This window comes from Gekko japonicus, unplaced genomic scaffold, assembly GCF_001447785.1.
Source record: "Gekko japonicus isolate JY-2015 unplaced genomic scaffold, Gekko_japonicus_V1.1 scaffold2684, whole genome shotgun sequence".
Classification (NCBI taxonomy): Eukaryota; Metazoa; Chordata; class Lepidosauria; order Squamata; family Gekkonidae; genus Gekko; species Gekko japonicus.
In genome coordinates, this window is record NW_015161484.1 from 111907 (window position 1) to 132224 (window position 20318).

At 45.4% G+C, this 20318-nt stretch overlaps 1 protein-coding gene across 1 annotated transcript in view; it reads right to left on the bottom strand.

Annotated features, from left to right (window-relative positions):
* Window positions 1-20318, bottom strand: part of LOC107125708 (phosphatidylinositol-binding clathrin assembly protein-like) — a 69751-nt gene that overhangs the window by 48731 nt on the left and 702 nt on the right. The gene's annotated exons all lie outside the window — the stretch shown is intronic.

Sequence of the window (20318 nt, forward strand, 5' to 3'; positions counted from 1 at the left end):
CATTATCTAGAGCCTTCATGACGGGACGTCAAGTAGCACTGAACCTTTTATCAATTTGTATGAAGGCAATTTGAGCCAGCAGGGGGAAGTCATCTCTGCTGCAATTTAGCTATTTACTCTGGAGTGATTCAGGGTTTCATCACAGCCAAAGAAGGGAAATGGTGTTAGTCCTTGGACAGAGGGCAGAATGTGGAGGCGAGATCAAATACCCAGGGTAAAGGAGAGCCAGAAGTGTCTTTCAGCTGCTACTTGATGGCCAATAGAGCAAAACCAATAAAACCCAGCTAAATGGTAATCCAAAGCTGTAGCCCAATTGGCCAGAGCAGAGAGTTCTGTCCAGGAGGGGTTTGGGGAAGAACAAGGCTGGAAGAGCCAACAAGAAACACAAGTGTCACACTCGGAGAGAAGCTAGAATTATTTACCGGTAACCCTGCATCAGAAATACCCAGTGAACACACATGAAGCTGCATTATACTGAATCAGACCATCGGTCCAGGAAGTTCATATTATCTAGGTCAGACTAGCAGCAGCTCTCCCAGGTCTCAGGCAGAGGCCTTTCACATCACCAACTGCCTGGTCCTTTTAACTGGAAATGCCAGGGATTGAACCTTGGACCTTCTGCATACAAAGCAGAGAATCTACCTAAACAACAGTCCCTCTCCAGTGACCACAGAAAGCATGATAAATGTAGCACTCAAGAGATAACAGCTAAAAGGTAAGAGGATATTTGGAAGGTCCTATCTCTAAGACAAAGCCATTGCATGGCACGAGAGGTATCACCAAAAACTGCAGACTTCCATTTCAGAGACCAGAACTAGATACTACGAGAGATGCAAGGATGCGTCTGAAAACAGAAGCTCCGTTTCATCCTCTCCTCCACTCCCAGCAATAGCTAAGTAACAAAGTATGTGGGATACGTCACCACGGCACCTCCCCTCCCATCTCACCTTGTTACAGTCTGAATGTTAAGGAATTTACCATTCCATTGTTTTTAAGGGGAAGGATGTAGGCTTCAAGTTCTCCCCATACTGTCACAGGATGCCAAGCCCAAACCACAAACCATGAGCTTGTTTTCACTCCCCCCCCCATTTCTGTACCAAGCAGAAGAGGGAAAGAACACAGAAATTCATCTCGCAAACATCAGGGGATGAAAAAGCTGAACCAGCTGATAAAAGAGGGGCGTTGTTGCCCCATGGCGAGCTCTACTGAACAGTTGCCTCAGGAAGACAGTGGATTACCAACAACAGCAACAGACAATCTCCTTCATGCTGCCTAACCCAGTTAAAGAACACAGATTCTTTATAAAAATCATATGGTGCATTACTTTTCAGCACTATTTTGCTCTCTTTTTAAATATTAATTTAAAACAGACAGACTCCACAATCTGAACGAAGACTGCTCCTACAAGTCCTTTCGATGCAAGGCACACATTCTCTAAGCTAATCCTTAACTAACCAACTCACACTAAGCCCTCTGATTTTACCAAAACTGTATCTGTGTTGCAGTTCACAGGAATTACCTGGAGCTCTTGGTTTCCAAATATGTGGTACTAATTGCCTAGTTATATATTAACCTGAGAGAGGCCCTTCAAAAATAACCCTTGCCTAAATATGGCAGTTATGAAAGGCTAGTAACCTTCCAGGTGGGCAGTTGAAAAACCTTTTAGGACAGCAACAGTTTTGTCCTTTTGGATTCTGGACAAAAGATCAAAGTCCCCACTGTAGCCCAAGGCGCCACACACCCCCACCTATCACGGAAGACCATGGCCCGGCAGGGCAAAAGGTAATCAATCTACCAGGGACAGCAGGTTCCTAACAGTGGTGACTGAGTGATGTATTCCATTGCCAAGGCCAAAAAGAGAAGAATTTGTTTCCGTGTTTCCCTGAAAACTCTTTGAACCTGAAGCCCTCTTAAACTAATACCACCTTTGATTTACTCCTCAATCCGGAGCAAGTGTCTGTTCCACAGCAGTCCCTGGCATATAACGGTGCATTAGTATGTCATGGATGACTTGGACACTAACCAGTTAGACATTAAGACACCCTCTTAACATCACACCAGGAAAACAAAGAAAGCATAAAGCAGCATATTTTTCCAACCCCCCAGCTTTCCAAATGGGGTAATAAAGATGCAGACACAGTGGGTGCGGTCAGACAGGCCGTTTAGTCTGCTTTCGGCACGGTTCAGTAACGGATTTTATATCCACGTTCACACACTCAACATCTGCGCACCGTCCCCAGCCGTCGCTTTCCAGCTCAAACCCCCTTTAAAACAGAGTATTTTGTTACCAGGTCCCCAAGTGGTGTTTTCCTGATTCTCCGGTTCTAGCTGCACTTTTCTGACGTCTGATTGCTCTTACAATATCGAGCCACCTCCTCCCCGCTCGAAAGCTGCCCGAGGCTTCCGCTTTTTGCCCACCATTTTTTAATGCATTGGCAGTGCGCGCATAGGCGGAGCTCCACCACCGCGTTTAGAAAACCAACATTTAAATGGTTTTAGTATTTAGATGAGTTCGGGATCTCACAGAGACCATTTTCGGGTCAAACATTTAAAGGGAAGTCTTTTGTTGGAGGGGTTGGATTGATTCGCCCTGGTGGTTCTGCGCATGCGCCATGATAGTTTCCCCCCCTCCTATGGAGGGGCACCTATGCACATGCACAAACTGAGGGGGGGATTTAAAACCTGCCGACATACACTTCCGTGCGTCAGTAGTGTAGACGCCGGGGAGCGACGTGACTGCGCAGTGAGGCAGGATAACGGAGGTAAGTGTGATTGCGATTATCCAGATCAAATATAATCCAGTTAGAACTGGAGCAGTTTAACCCTCTCTCAGCATGCTGTCTGACTGCACCCACTGTGACAAATCCAGCACAAATAAGCAGAAGGCCTCTGCTAGGCGACCATTTAGTCTACTGAGGCCCCAAGCTTGCTGGGGGGGGGAGGTTGAAGGCACGAGGTCCTTCCCTGAAAGTTCACACACACACAATCAGTCATTTGGAAAACTCTTGATTTGTTTAACCAAATACCCAAAGCTAGAGTATGATGCCATGAAACAACAGTAAAGAGATCTGGACAGACTTTTACAATTTGGGACCATATTCCTTTGTTCCCTCCAAATTACAACAATCAGGAACTAAATCAAGTGAATCAATTTTCAGAGACGTCACTTTTTATTGAGTATCAGACCATTATACTACAATAACATCCTTAAGAAAAACTGGGTTTTTCTTAATTCATTTCTTAACCCTAGTTCTTCATTTATGGCAGAAAGATTAGTCACAAAGAGGTATGGGGGGGGGGGGGGGAGATCAAAAACTGAGTTCTACGAACACAAACGAGTCTTTATACGGAAATTCCAGTTAAACCAGAGTAACTCTTTATATTTCACAGCAAATCACTTTTTAAAATACAATCCTTAAACTGTCTAGAGCAAAACCAGCACCTTGAATTGGATCCAGTATGCTATCAGCAGCCAGTGCAGTGCTTTCAGTAAAGACTGAATGTGCTCCCGCATGGGAAGACCCATCAACAGCATTCTGGCCGCAGCATTCTACACTAGCTGCAGCTTCCGAATTTGCGACGAGGGCAGCCCCACGTAGAGAGTGTTACAGTAGTCCAATCTCAAGGTGACCATCATAAGGATTACTGTTGCCGTTGTGGTTGAGGAAGGGAACCAGCTGCCTGATCAGCCGAAGATGGTAAAAGGCTGACTTGGCAGTGGCTGCTACCTGGGCCTCCATTGTTAAGGAGGCATCCAAGAGCATTCCCAAGCTCCTAACCTCTGGCGCTGGTGCCAACTGTGCTCTATCGAAGGTCAGGAGTGGGATCCCTACCCCCAGACCACCCCGACTCAGGCACAGGACCTCCATCTTCATCGGATTCAATTTCAATCGACTCGGCCTAAGCCAACCAGCCACAGCTTTTAACACCCGGTCCAGATCTTCCAGCGTACAGGCAGACTATCCACCCAACAACAGATAGAGCTGGGTGTCGTCTGCATACTGGTGAAACCCAAGCCCATGCCTTCAGGCAATGTGGGCAAGGGGGCACATATAGATGTTAAATAACATCAGGGAAAGTACCACCCCTTGGGGCACTCCACAAGTCAGTAGATGCCTTCAGGACAGCTGTTCCCCTAATGCCACCCTTTGTCTCCGGCTCTGAAGGAAGGATGCAAGCCATTGTAAGGCAAGCCCCTGAATTCCAGTGTCGGCAAGGCGGTGGATCAGCAGCTGATGGTCAACCATGTCCAACAACAACAGCACTGCTGATCCACCTCGATCCAGATGCCTCCGAAGGTCATCTGTGAGGGTGACGTGCTGTCTCCATCCCGTGTCCCAGGTGAAAGCCGGACTGGAAGGGATCTAAGATGGAAGTGTTCTCCAAAAAGCTCTGTATCTGGACTGCGACAGCCCTCTCAATTAACCTGCCCAAGCAGGACAAGTTGGAAACCGGCGTTAGCCAATTTGGCCGGATCCAAGGGTGGTTTTTTCAAGAGGGGACAAACCATGGCCTCCTTAAGTGCCCCAGGGAACAGGCCATCCAAGAGGGACTTCTTAATAATCTCCCTCAGGGCACCTTGAAACCCATCGTGACCTGGTTTAATGAGCCATGATGGGCACAGATCAAGGAGGCACGTGGTAGGGCGTACAGTTAGAAGAAGTTTGTCAACTTCCTCTAGACTGACTGGACTGAAATAATCCACAACCTGACAAGAAGACGTGCATGGGGCCTCGAATTCGCTCACTATCTCAACTGTGGTGGGGAGGTTACGGTGAAGCAACATGACGTTATCTGTGAAATAGCTTGCAGAAGCCTCACAGCCAATGTCCAATTCCCTAACATTTGACCTGCCTTGTGGCAGAGTTGTCATGGGCCAAATCACTCTAAATAACTGGGCTGGGCATGAGCTCGCAGACGCAATCGAAGTTGTGTAGTAGTCTTTCTTCGCAGCTTTGACTGCCATCTCATAAACATTCTATAAGATGTCCTTGTAGCTTCATTGTGAGTACGCCGCCACTGTCTCTCTAGGCATCTTAGCTCTCGCTTCATCAGATGCAACCCCTGGGTGTACCAGGGTGCCAGCCTAGTGTGAGGGTGCAGAGGGCATTGGGGAGCAATCTCATCGATGGCTGCAGAGTCGGCTGTGCCAATCTTCCACAAGTGCATCTAACAAGCTGCCAGGGGGCATTGGATCCCACAAGGCCATCTGAAGCTGCATTGGGTCCACTTGGCTCTGCAGACAAGCTAAAATATGCTCACTGCCTAAACAGGGTCGGGATGAAACATTCAGACAGGCCCTCAAGGCAAAGTGATCTGACCATGGCACTGCCAAGGCAGTGATCCAGTCCACTGTAACCCCTGCCAAGAAGATCAAATCAAGTGTGCGTCCGGCCCGGTGAGTGGGAGTCATTACATACTGGGAGAGTCCTAGAGCCGCCATGGATGATACCAGGTCCATCGCCTGAGCAGAGGCTGCATCATTGCCGTGGACACTGAAATCATCCAAGACTATCAGTCTATGGTGTTCCAATACCCAGCCTAAGACGGCCTCCATCAGGGATGGCAGGCCAGTGTGTTAGGCGGTCGGTACACCAGCCAAATCACCAAGCACTCCCCGGCTTCCCACACTAGGCCGGCACACTCTATGCCTGTGGTCTTCAGAGGGGGGAACACCCTGAAGCAGTAAGCCTCCAGAATGAATAGAGCCACTCCTCCTCCCCCCTCCCCCAGTCCACAACTGGTGAAGGACAAGAACCCGGGAGGAGCCAACTGGGAGAGAGCTACTGTCTCCCCTTCTTGCACTCAGGTCTCGGTCATACATACCAGGTCTAAATTCTGCTTGAGCAGAAAATCCCGAAGGACTTATTATCGATAGACCTGGCATTACACAACACCAATGCTGGAGGGGGGTTATTTGCCCTAGCCCCACTGCCGGCAACCCTTGGGAAGCCACTGTCTCTCTAGGCATCTTAGCTCTTGCTTCATCAGTTGCAACCCACTGCCAGCAACCCTTGGGATGGGATGTAGGCTGGAAGGGAGCCAAACTACTCTGCTTCTCCATCCCTTCCTTTATCTCGTTGCCTAGTACTTTCCCCTCCCCAGTAAAGACCTGAACCTGAGACCCTGGAGAGCCGCTGCCAGTCTGAGTAGACAATATTGACTTTGATGGACCAAGGGTCTGATTCAGTATAAGACAGCATCATCTGTTCTACAGCATCTGACCAAGAGCAGACATCACAACTGAACATACATAAATATCTCCCACAAACTTTTTTTAGGTTCCAGAGCCACTGCAGGGGTCCCATTCAGGATCTCAACTCCCTCACATCATTTCCACAAAACCAGTCACACACATACATACACACACAGAGCTGCTAGATACTCCACAAGCACAGTATACAGGCACCAGGTATACACACAGGTATCTGTATTTCCATGGGGAATAATAAAATTACAACGAAAGATTTTCTAGTAGCTTGGTCCTATTGGAATAAACTTGATCTTACTGGAGTCAATAAGAGCATCTTCTTGTATTCCTGTGGCTTTGTTTCCCCTAGGTGTTTCTCACACCATACCAATTGTCTGTCTCAAAGACTTGAGGAGGCTCACGATGGTGAGAAGTGACATTCTGGACTACAATTCAGTTCAGGTCTAATCCAAAGCAAACAAATTCTTCCACTAGCTAAAAGATAGGATGAATCAACGCATGTTTTGTAAAGAATAAGGCTTTGCGCACTTTGATTTGTGAATGTGATTGCTAGGTAGAAACAAGCAAATGAGATCTAAGGTGTGTTTTTCCATTTCATTCCTCTCACAAGAACAGAGTTCTATTATTGGGCAAAGCTATTCATTAAATCACCAGAGGAGATGCTTTGTACCTTATAATCTTCACTGATAACTAGCACTGGTAGACACATGCATTTTGGCAGTCCATATGATTGCTCCAACTCCAAATAACTTGCAGGATTGCACGTTGAAGAGCACAATGGATCACATGTTTTCCCCAGTGGTAACATGCAAAAGCAGGCTCAAGAACACTCATACACAGAAAAGTATCCAGGAAGATATATGAACCAGACTCTCGGTTAGATGTAAATATCAAAAGATGTTTCCTGAATCAGCTGCAAGAATTAATTTTATCAGCTCCAGGATACTGAATATTTGAGTTCCATGATGGAAAAATGGTGGGATAAAGTGCAATAAAATAAACACACTCTTGTTTTTTTTTCAAGAGGGATAAAGTGCAATAAAATAAACACACTTGTTTTTTTTCAAGAAGAGGAACACACTTTTGTGCAACACAATCACAGAATAGAAGTCAATGCTTTATGGGATGGGGCACAAACAGCACAGCCTCTTCCATAATGTCCAGCAGCTGATCCAGGAAGAAAATGTTGGTGAAATGAGTCATACTTTGAAAATACCAAAAAGAATTTCTATCATTATTACAGCATAGTTAATATGAAAGGCACACATCAAAGCGACAAGACAAAAATGACATACTCTTCCCCAAAGGTTGCCAGACCCCCAGTGGAGGCAGTTTTACCATAGAGTTTTTGCCTAAATACCAGCGCATCACCCAGACGTCACTGGCATGATGACGTCACTTCCTGTGCAATGCCAACAACGTGGCCTAGGCCTTCTTTCTACTGGTAAGTCACCCCAATTCCCCACCGGTTGCCAGGACAAACCCTAAGAAACAGCCAATCTAAATTTCAACAGGAGAGGAGACCAATGGATAGACGGAAAGGGAAAAGTATGATAATATGGAATGAATATTAGCTACTGCAATTATACCGGCTTCAGCTGTATTTCAATGCAGGAAAAGAGTCAAGAAGAGGTTAAGAGACAGGTTTTAAGGAAGAAATCCTCTGGGAGGGACTTCTACACTTAGGCAGCAGCAAGGCAGAATGGGCAGAATCATCTGCTAGAACAAGAAGAAAAATCTGAAGAAGAAAAATCTAAAAGAAGATAGTCAAAAGAATTGCATGCAGACCTTCCAACCCCAACAGAGACAGAACAATGGGGATCTAACGTCTAACAATCAGAAAACACTAAGTAACTTCATCCAATTTGGCTTCTATTTCCTTTGCACTTGGTGTGTTTTCTATAATTAGTCTCCAGCTTTGCTAATATAAGGAATGCTATTTATTTTCACCCTACGTCATCTGCCTTACAGGGGACCAGAGCGCTTCAATCAGGGCTCAGAAAAAGCTTTCGCTTCTGACTGTTTTTCATATTTCCAAAGAGAGCACTTCAGTGGCACCCAACACGTATCTATGCAAGATCATGCTTCAAATGAACTCTGACTTTCTCCATTAAAGCCCATCCACAACTCTGAGGTGCCACATAGCTGTTTGGGATGCTCTGTTATAAAAACCCAGGCATACCTGGAGCCTAACAGTGACTCAGATGATGCGCAAGCCCCACCAATGGAACAAAGTTTGAGTCCAGTGGCACCTTCAAGACCAACAAAGTTTTATTCACGGTATAAGCTTTCGTGTGCAAGCACATTTCCTCGGGTACCATGAAAGCTCATACCGTGAATAAAACTTTGCTGGTCTTGAAGGTGCCACCGGACTCAAACTTTGTTCTGCTGCTTCAGACCAACCCAGCTACCCCACCTGAATCAAGCCACAGCAACGTTATAGTGTGAATGTTATTGTGACAAACACAACAGCCTCCACAGAGAAGCCACAAGCCTACTGTACCCTACACCCTAGGTAGAAAATGTTGGAACTCTGCCTACCAGCTACAGTATAGTTGTTTCATACCAGCTGTGTTGTGTAGTCTCCCAGCTCTAGGTTCATCTGAGCATGTTGTTTTGATCTAGTCAACTAAGCACGCTGGTCAAATAAGCTCCCAATAAGAACCAAGGACGAACCTCCATGGGTATAAGTATCAACTATAGTTCATCAGCTCTCAGAAGCTAAGCAGGGTCGGCCCTGACTAATATTTGGATGGGAAACCTCCAAGGAATACAGGGTCATGACGCAGAAGCAGGCAATAGCAAACCACTTCTGAACGTCGCTTGCCTTGAAAATCTCATGGGATCACCATAAGTCACCTATGACTGGGATGGGGAGCATTTACTTAAAAAACAGGGACTGGATCCAGAGATTCCCTTCTGCTCATAGGGCGAGTCCTCCAGTGACAAAGAAACTCTGCTGTGAGCAGGACGAAATTGGTTCTAACCCAAACTGGCTGGACTGAACCCCAAGACTTTCCAAACAGTTGGACATAAACATATTGTTTCTAACCTGGACCAACTACAAGCCAATCACATTCAGGAAACCGGATTGTCTTCATGTTATTTCCATGGCCTGCGTCCCATCTCTACAACGTTCTCACATTTTTAAACAAGGCAACATAGGACAATCCCCATCTGGCTACTCACCTCACTGCCCCATGCTATAACACCATGTAATGGACTTGCACAACTTGAGCACCACCAACCCATTCACACAGCCCACAAAGGTTAAAAAAAAATCCCCTTGTTTTGGTGCCGGAGAGAAACTGCACAAGCAGGAAATTATTTAAGCATTTGGCAGGCCAGGTAAAACCACAGCAGGAGGCATTTTTTAAGCTTGGTGGGTTACAGGCTGTTCAGACATGGCATATAAATAGAAGCGTCTTTTATTGCAATTTCAGATTCTTTATATATAGCTGAAGCACCACCGAGCAGGCATCCCTTCTTTTGCAAGAGTGAGGGGGTGTCGTCGTCATCACAATGGCCTCTTGTTCTGTGCAGGGAAGACCACCTGCCACCATGCTCCTTCTAGATGGGTAGCTGTGTTAGACTGCCCCAAAGGAAGTCAACAGGAGCCCAGTTGCACCTTCAAGACTAACAAGTATTTCCGCATAAATTCGCTTCATCATATGCACAAAGGAGACTCGCCTCATCTACACTATCAGATCCTGCACGACATGACAGGGAAGCTTCAAAGGTTTCTGTGATGGTGGCAGAAAGCAAAAGTGAAACAAGTTTCTCTCCTGGCCAAAAGCAGCAGGAGAAAAACTTTTGCCCTAATTCTGGTTTGGCCCACATTCTTCCCTGTACAAAGTGAGCATCTCCAAGAGACCTCTGCCCTTGCCCAGTCCACTCTGTGGGGTCTATTTACTTTACAGAAGTAGAATTAGAAAAGCAGAGCCACCAGATGACGCTTATGGACAAAGGCCTAGATCTTGGACGTAGAACACCAGGTTACAGGGTTGCCAGCTCTGGGTTGGGAAATACCTGGAGACTTTGAGGGTGGGGCCTGGGGAGAGCATGGTTTGAGGAGGGGAAGGAAATCAGCAGGGTACGATGCCATAGAGCCCACCCTCCAAAGGAGCCATTTTCTCCAGGGGAACTGATTTCTGTCATCTGGAGATCACTTGTAATACTGGGAGACCTCCAGGCCCCATCTGGAGGTTGGCAACCCCACCAACCGATCATTTCCTGTCTGAATGCAAGATGCCACTATCTGGCAAATGGCAAACGACTTATGGGTCTATGAGCAATAAAAATGGATGGATGGATGGGCAAATGGGGAGAGTCAACCAATTCCAATTTAAATTCTGAAAACATTGGTCAAGCAGCATTGTCTCCCAAGGGCAATTACAATTAGGAAGGCTCAGTAACATTTCAAAGCCCAACACTAACACGTTAGAAAGTGTTGCCTTTTGGTTGGAACAAAACTCAAGAGAATTTCAGAACTCTACTTTCACCCTTGCATTTGTGGTCCAAATTCTTCCTTGCCTTTTCCCAAAAGATCATCATGTAAAGTATGAAAACTTCTCTTTAAATTCAGGCATTATCTAAACATAAAATTCATAAAAACTAAGATGCTCAAAACCACCTTCCCATTATTACCTCCAATGACATTAAGGGTTCGAGATAAGCATATGAATCTTCATGTGTATTCTGAATACCGGTAGCTCAGTATATAGTAGCTTTCTGCCACACAACACAGTAAGTAAAATACTGCCTGCCAAATCCTTTAGCATGCAAGTGACCATAGCACCTCTTAATCTACATTCCAATAAAATATGGAGAGCTCCCAAAATAATGATGCTAAATGGACACACTCCGGCCTCTTTCAGATATTGAATAACCCTAACCTGGGGTCCCCAACCCTTTTGAGCCATTGGGCACCTCTGAAATTCTGACATAGGGTGGTGGGCACAACCCCGAAATGGCTGTTGCACGAGGCAGAGCTAACCGCAGAATGTCAGGGAATGAGGTTATGCTTAACAACAATTGTAGCTCTTCAGCATTTCAGGCCGAAGTTCTGTTCAACAGGATGGACATATTGTTGAAAACACTTTCGTGCATACGCAGAAGTAAACATATTGAGCTAGCTAAGAACTATGGTGCTGGAGAAGACTCTTGAGAGTCCCTTGGACTGCAAGAAGATCAAATCAGTCAATCCTAAAAGAAATCAACTCTGACTGTTCCCTGGAAGGCCAGATAATGAAACTGAAGCTCAAATACTTTGGCCACCAAATGAGAAGGGAGCACTCACTGGAGAAGACCCTGATGCTGGGAAAGATTGAAGGTCAAAGAAGACAGGGACGGCAAAGGATGAGATGGTTGGACAGTGTCATAGATGCAACGAACATGAAACTGAGCAAACTTCAAAGGACGGCGGAAGACAGGAGGGCCTGGCAGGAGCTGGTCCATGGGGTCGCGAAGAGTCGGACTCGACTGTGCGACTGAACAACAACAAAGAAACACTTACGTGGCAGTAACAGCCACATTTCCAGTGGCCCATCAGAAGCTCTGTTGGCCCCCATCCACTTTCTAAAGACCCTTGGCAGGCACCAGGAAAGGTGTTAGCAGGCCCCATGGGATCCCTGCCCTTATCCTTCTCCAATGGTAACTATAAAACAAGGGGCCTTTAGAATTCCTCCCCTATCGTGTACAGAGAAAGCAGCAGTGACTATGAAAACAAACACACATACTTAAACACGCTAACAGTATAATTCACATAGCCATCCCCAAATGATTTTTACTCAGTTTCGATTAATAATTTGAAAGGTACAGGGCAAAGTAACACTGAGTATTTTCAGGTCGTCTCTTCTGCTTCACTGTTCTAGGATTTTGGCAACAGACACTAAAGTGTACATGCTGATAAATGTTTCTGAATAGGCCTAGCATCCATGAAATAATGACCTAATGCAGTCCCAAAGGGGATTCTGCACACTTAGGGCTTTTCGGATCAGTGTAAAACTCCTTTATAAGGGTCTTGTGCTACCAGTGCTAGGAGGTAGCGTCAGGGCCTTGGTCTCTATGCCCTGCTTGTAGGTCCCCTAGGGCAACTAGTTTGCCACTGGGTGAAGTGGGATGCTGACCTATACGGCTCGCTAGCCTGATCCAACAGTCCTCCTTCTTATAATTTGCTATCTATCTTTGGGCCCTAACAGCTGTACTTTCGCATTTAAGCCAGTAATGCTTCTACCTGAATTGAAGTACCCAATATTTGGAGATAGGTGGAAAGCCCATTTACTTTAACACATTTGCATCACACATTTCTTCTAAAGAGCTCAGGGCTGTATACTTGAGGTTACCCGCCTTTTGCTCTAGGCTGAGGCACACTGGCTTGCTGAAGATCTGAAGATCTCTTCAGATTCAGGTTCAGTACTGTGTCCCCAACGTTACGATGGCTCATACAAAAGTAGGAACCTCAAGTTTCTACTACATCTGTGAAATAGTCAGCACTGCCAACATTTTGAGCTGAGCAAGATTACATGAATACCTAGAGAGCATCGGCATGAATTAAATCTCCCAGCTTGTTAAGTGGTACAGTTTTTCATGCTGCCAAGTTGATCATTAACACACAGTCAGAACCTAGATATTTGTCGAAGCCCACTTTTTGATGGACAAGGCTGAGCGGTTATTTCATATATTTTGAAAGATTCCAAACCAGAGCACCCCTTCCATCAGTTAGTACTAAGGAATCATGGTAAGCTAAGCAATGCCATGTGTTAAAGAAGATCTTGATATTATTATAAAACAGAAGCTGATCTGTTCAGACACATAAATGTTATATAAAATTGTAACTCCAGAGCATAAAAGAAGACCTGTGTTGTATGACACCACAGAGTCCGCATCCTGTTTCCTCCACCATCAGCTGCCCCTGCAGGGCAAGAAGGAAAAGCTCTTCTGCACTATCACCCAGCAACCTAGTATGTAGTGCCCCTGGGCATTTATACCCTCACGGCTGCTCACAGAACACTTTTATGCAACTAACTGGCAAACAAACAAACCTAAAAATGACAAAATATAAAAGGCAATGAGCACTTTTTAAAAATAGATATTAGTTTTCATCTGCAAGTACCAGATACAGCCAAGATAAGAAAAACACAAGTAAAAAGAGTTTGGATCCAGTGGCACCTTTAAGACAAACAAAAGCTTAATTCAAGGTATAAGCTTCCAGGTGCAAGGACACTTCTTCAGATATCTTCAGAAATCAAACAGACTTGTGGTTGGTCTCACTTCAACAATCTTGTCCACATTCTCAGGTTGTACGTATGGAAAAAATACCCTTCAAAATTGGACAAGCAGAAGCTGTGGATTCAACTTTGTACCTAATGCGGCATTCAAGCAGGAGAAGATGCAAGTGAATCCAGCTGTGGAAATGTTTATCAAATGTTTATCAAATTGGTCACAGACACATCTCCCCTGGCCCCTAGCCTGGTGGACCCTTCATGAGGCAGACCTCTAACTATTCCGAAAGAGCTCTACTGTGCAGTACCTATCATCAGACCAACGAGGATATGGTTGCTGCCATCACCACAGCAGTGTAGGCCCTAAAACCGGCTCCAGCCTGGAAACAGTCAGATTTGGCCCGAGTCACTGCCACTCATTGTCTCTGCCCTGTAATTGCCCTCAGCTTCTTGGAGAACCACAAGGCTGAATGGGCCATGGAAACATGCGGGATACTTTTGCCATCATGGATGGCCATTAACCATCGATAGACTTATCCTCCCATGAATTGTCTGGTATTGTTAAAGCCACCTAAGACAGCAGCCATCACTACATAGTGCAGCAGCAAATTCCTTCAATTAAGTCCATACTGGGTGAAAAAATACTTTATTTTATTTATTCTGAATCTACTCCTAATTGATTATATTTGAAGCCCTAGGTTCCGGCAATGTGGGAGAGTGGGTAAAAGTTTTATCCACTTTCTCAACTATCCATGCATAATTTTGTATCACATCCTCCCCTTAGGAGGGTTTTTTCCTTAATCTGAAGTCCTAACTCTGGCCTTTCCTGGTAGGGTGGGTGCTCCAATTCCTTAATCTTTTTGGCTTCCCTTTTCTAATCTCCTCTTTGGGGTGGGGCAACCAGAACAGTTCACAGTATTCAAAATGTAACATAAATTTATATACCGGCACTATGATCCTGGCGGTTTTGTTCTCAAAAGATAAAGGCTGGGAAAAGGCCAACCTACACCCAATGTTCTACATTTAAGACACATGCTGAAAAAATAGCAGCAATTGACATGGAAAAAGCTTCTCTGTGAATACAGGGGGGGGGGAAAGGTCAGCCTTCAAAGCATTCAAGATTAACAATAGATTTTATTCTCAACCTAGGAGGCCGTCAACCAACTGATTCTCTTTCTGTGTAAGGACATATACAGAGTAATCCTTAACAAGACTAACACCCAAGAAACTTGCCGCATCCAAGTACCACTTATTGTAAATGGTATGGAAATTTCATGATGTGCTTCTATGGGGTTTCACCCAAGGCACTCTGACGTTTGCAAAATACTTATCCTAGATTTTGCTGGGTTCTCAGATCAGGTCCTCTCTTGTGCATTCAAATCAGAACAGCCTTTGCTAGTCCAATACTTTTTTTTTTTTTTGTAACCGCAAGGATACATCATTGGCATACTCCTGCTTCAGATAGTTCAGGGAGTGAAAGGGTGGTACATCTTAGACCCTGCTCTGGGCTGGAAACAAACACAGGGGAAATCTGTATAAATATAGAACCTTTATGCACAAGGCATGTATCAGCTGTAAGGCTAGACGCTGAACTGCAGGCTGTGGAAGGTCAGTAGTTCAGCAGTTTGAGAGACCCGAGTGTGCCGCATGACGGAATGAGCTCCCGTCTCTTGTCCCAGCTCCTGCCAACCTAGCAGTTCGAAAGCAAGACATTGCAAGTAGATAAATAGGTACCACTTCGGTGGGAAGGTAACTGCGTTCCGTGCGCCTTGGTGTTTAATCATGCCGGCCACATGACCATGGAAATGTCTTCGGACAGCGCTGGCTCTTCGGCTTTGAAACGGAGATGAGCACCGCAACCCTAGAGTCGGACTTGACTGGCTTTCGAGCAAGGGAACCTTTACCTTTAGTACCACATCCAAAAAGCCTGAAAACAATTATACAGGTTCTAAAGGGGGAAAGCACAGAACTGCTTAGTAACCTCTTTGCAGCAGATTTCCCACAGATATCAATCCACTTCAGATAAGAGCATCAGCAGTCCTCACACAGCTGTCCTTAAATAAAGGGAGTTTCCCAAACAAAGAAAATGGAGAACATTAAATGCATTGTGTTTTCTTCTACCCTGAAACCCAAGCACAGTATGCAAGAAATAATAAGAACACCTAGCGGCTCCTGTGGAGCCTCATTCTAGTTGTAGGGGGTAGCAATATTAGTCTGTTGCAGACTAACAAACTTAACAGGTTTACTGCAGCACAAGGTTTTGTGATAGAAAGCTAGCATCATCATATTATGAAGTGTTGACTGCAGTTGGTAGAGGGGGTATGTTTTTGTGTATATACATTATATACACAGATGGGTACAAAGAGTAAGGGGTGTGCGTTATGAAATAAGGCCAGAAGATCAAACAATCAAAAGACAGGTATATGCAGAACACATATGAAGATAAGATCCAGTTGAAAGAATATAAACATTTCCGTCAGAAATTTGTCAGAACTAGCAAAAACTGGCAAAGCAAACTGAATTGTGCACAATATATAAACCTAACAATGAACAACCCATTCCCAGTCTCCACTGAGCCACAGTTTGATAGTTTCATGCTGGAGTACCTTTGAAACTTCTTCCCTGGAACATAACAAGTCTGTTACCAAGTGCCCAGGGACACTAAAATGCCCACTCCTAACTGTAGAAAGGAATCTTGTTTGCTTTTCGCAATGTCGTGAGATTACATCGCAGACCAAATGTTAGCAAATGAGCATACATGTAAGCTAATTTGGTTTTGATTACGGATACTTCCAGAACTATTGAGTAATGCTGTAATGCCACTGCTTTCCTGTTTCCTAGTACATTTTAACTTACTGATCTTAAGCTCATATCTGAACTTTAGTCTAACAGGTAGCAAAGGGGGGGGGGGGAGGGCAGAATAACTTCTGATCACAGATGTAAAATATTTTGAGACTGTGATCACTGAAGCTGAGACACTCAAACGGCTCCCCGAAACTCAAGAAACAATATACTTGCTAGCCTGTCAGGCATCACCAAGATCTCTGACGCTCTGGCTGTCAGACTAAACACAGCTATCGCTCAGGAACCAAGCAATTTTGATGTTCCAGTCAATTTTCACTCCCTTTCATGCTTAAAGCTCTCCTGAACAACATTCTTCAAAAGCAAGCAGGCAAGCTAACTTTTTATCTAAATGAGTGTAACTTATCAAGAACTCCAGAGGGGTGGGTTGTCCAAATAACAAAAAAAGAAGAAGAAGAAGAGATTGGATTTATACCCCGCCCTTCACTACCCAAAGGTGTCTCAGAGCGCCTTACAAACTCCTTTCCCTTCCCCTCCCCACAACAGACACCCTGTGAGGTAGGTGGGGCTGAGAGAGCCCTTGACAGAAACTGCTCTTTTTCAAGGACAGCTCTTATCAGAACTACAGCTTGCCCAAGGTCATCCAGCCAGGTGCAAGAGGAGGAGTGGGGAATCAAACCCGGTTCTCCCAGATGAGAGTCTGTGCACTTAACCACTACACCGAACTTGCTACACCAAAAAGCAGTATGCAAATGATTCAAAGAGCAACCTCATAGTAGCATTGGTTAGACCACTGACAACAGTAGCAGTTGCACGATCCTTCAAGCTTCGTAACCCGCTAATCTGAAAAAGACCTAGTTTTTGAACCTCTGTCTTCAAACAAACTACCGCTAGCATAGTGTGCTGGTCAGACTGTTGGGCTAGAATCTGGGAAACAGGTTCCAGTGGTCACTTTGCCATGAAACTTCCTCAATGACCTTGGGTCACTCTCCTAAACTCACACACAGGGTGATGATAAAAAGGGGAAGGAAGAACTTCTCCAAGGAGAAGAGACGAAACAAATATGGACTAGGTAGACAGGTTATGGGATGGAGCTACACACTACAGGCAGCTAGCCAGAAACTGCTGAAGGAGGTGCGTTAAGAGTACATTGTGGGAAGCATCCTATGTCAACACACATCCTGAAAAGCCTAAATAATATATTTGGTTAAAAAATGTTAATAAAATTAATCTATTAATGAGAACAGAAGAGAATGGATTTATACCCCACCCTTCACTCGGAGTCTCAGAGCGGCTTACAAACTCCTTTCCCTTCTCCTCCCCACAAGAGCTTGATAGTCACCATGGTGCCCTTACATTCAGTGGCCAGGACACTGGAAGCTGGTTATTACTGCTCAATGTGCAGTTGGCTTGAATACCGCCAGCCTGCTTTCATGTTTTCATCTGTTTGTTTTTAAACGAAAGCTGAAAACACAGGGAAAAGTGCTGGAATATACCAGAGGGGGCCAGGCTTCTGAAGTTCTGTGACTGCAGCCATCAACTGGTTTTATCTGTTTGCAGAAACAGGATCCAGGAATGCATAAGGAAAGAAGTTTCAGAGGGTTAGCCGTCAGTGTTCCCTCTAAGCTGAGTTAGTGTTAGCTCCCTCACAGGTTTTTAGCCCCTGGCTCACACATTTTTGTCCGAGCTCAGGAAGGAGGGCTCCAGAGCAAACTAATTTCTGCAGCAGCCAAATCGCTCGCTCACAACTTTAATGCCAGCAGCTCACAAAGAAGAATTTTTGCTCACAAGACGCCACAGCTTAGAGGGAGCCTTGTTAGCCGTGTTGGTCTGCAGTACAACAGCTAGATTTGAGAGCCCGGCACCACCTTAGAGACCAACAAGATTTTTGGAGGCCTATGCTTTCAAGAGTCAAAGCAGATAAAGCAAAGAAGGACATTCACACACAGTTATTTCGCTGTACAATAAAAATCTATATAAATGGCACATGGCTGCTTCATTCCATTGTAGGAAGGCGTATCCCCAGAAAGCCACAGAGGTGAGATCCTAATTGAGAAGAGTCTGCCTCGACAGTAATGGAATGATACTGGGAGAGGGCTGAAGGTCCAAGAAACATTTTACAATACACACAAGGCCAACTACGTTGCATATTAACATGGCTCCTCTACGTCAAGAGGCCACCCGCAGTCTCCAGAGGAGTCAGCTTATTGCAATGCATCTTGGCTAATGAAATAAGAAACAAGATGTGCTAATGAAACAGCAGTAGTTGCATTTAGAACACCCTGAAGTGCTACAGAAATGCTAAGTGCTTCACGTACATTATCATCATAAACTTTGCAACAATCCTGAAGGCAGGCCGGTATTAGCCCTGTATTACTGAGCGGCTTGCCAAAAGCCACCCTGGGCGCTTTCAGCTAAGGGGAAATTTGAACTGGAAGATTTCTGGCTTGTGTTCTATACCAGCTTTAGAATGAAAACTTTCTTCTTTCAAGACAGCAGCTTTTAACCACATGTATGAAACGAGGCTGAGTGTCAGACATTATTTTGGCTTGCTAAGCCAGAAGCCACCAGACTCAAAGTATCTTATCTGGTCAACGTGTTAACAGAAAGGCTTCAGACCTCAGAGGCATCAGGTCAAGAATGCTCTTTATTTGGAGGCAAATTCCATTAGGATGAGAGTCACTGACCTTTTAAGACCAGACACACTTTTTAAATTCAGTCATTTGTAAGAGACAGTGTACTTTTTTTGCACTGAAAAAGTGGGAGGAAGAGGTTATTGACTTTTACTCATTGCTTTAGCAGCAAAAGAAGAACCACCATTAGACTGCTTTACGTATTGTGTTTTTAGTAATGAGTAAGGCAGCTCCCACGGCTAAACACGGCAGGGACAAATCCCATTCCATGGACAGCTCTTATATGACTGGGGGGGATTAAGCTCCCTCACATCTTTCCTTTATCTCCCTGCAGAATATTGGGCTACAATTTCACCTACATGCAGGTCATGCCTTAGCATCAAAAAAAAAACTGAAGGAAAGTGAATTACCAGATGCAAAGAAAAGTCACGGCTCCAATGCTGCCTCACAGTTATGGAGCAGAGGAGGTTTCAGCAGGTGCATCTGCCCCCACTCCACCGTGACAAGCTACACCCCATGAAACACCATCTTCTGCCACAAAACTGCAAGAGCCCTGCCTCCAGTTATCTTGGAGGGAACAGGCAAAAGGTGGAAATATGCAGTAAAGAATATAAATTGGGTCCCATGTCACAGAACGGGATTAAAGGTGGGCACAGAGTCAGATAAGACTGGGAGACTACTGTTATCAAATTTAGCAGCTGTCAAAGAGTCTCCTCTCCCCCCCCACACACACACCATTCCTGACAACTGTTGCAATGCCATCAGAATCCCACTCCTGCTGGAAACATTTCTTATATGAACAAGAAGCAAAGCCATGATGAGCTATCCAAAAAAAAAAAACACAACAGACAGAAAGCGCCAAAGGTGACAAGCCTGCATCCTTTCTAGGGACACCCTGGAGAGAGGCTGATGTGCCCTTAGGTATTAATGCCCTGCAACTGCAGAACAGAAGGCCTCCCCACCGAGGGGGAAGAAAATAACTTCCTTCCTTGCAAGCCGTTTGTTTCGGCCCCGCTGAACCTATCCGTGCCCGGTTTGCTGGTAAATGCTTAACCTCAAACTGAAATCGCCCTGCCGGCCAATGTCCACGCTTCCAGCCCGCCCCAACAAAACTATCCAGCCTGCCGGGTGCCTGTTTCCCCAGGCCCGACAGTGACTCAATCTCAGTTTAGCCTGCCAAGGCACAATGAACCCCAGTTACCCGGGGTGTTTCAACACCACCGACACCCCCCACCGCACACCAGCCCACCGTGCCCAGTTGGCCACTTGCATTTCAACCCCCAATGTGCCACTTGCGTTTCAACCCCCAATGTGCCACTTGCGTTTCAACCCGCAAAAGGAATCATCCTAACCGGGGGGTGGGAAGGGGGCAGCTGCGTTTCAACCCCCCCCCCCGCGAATCCCTCCTGCCTGCTTCGCCAGTTGCACTTTAACCCCCCGACCATTGTA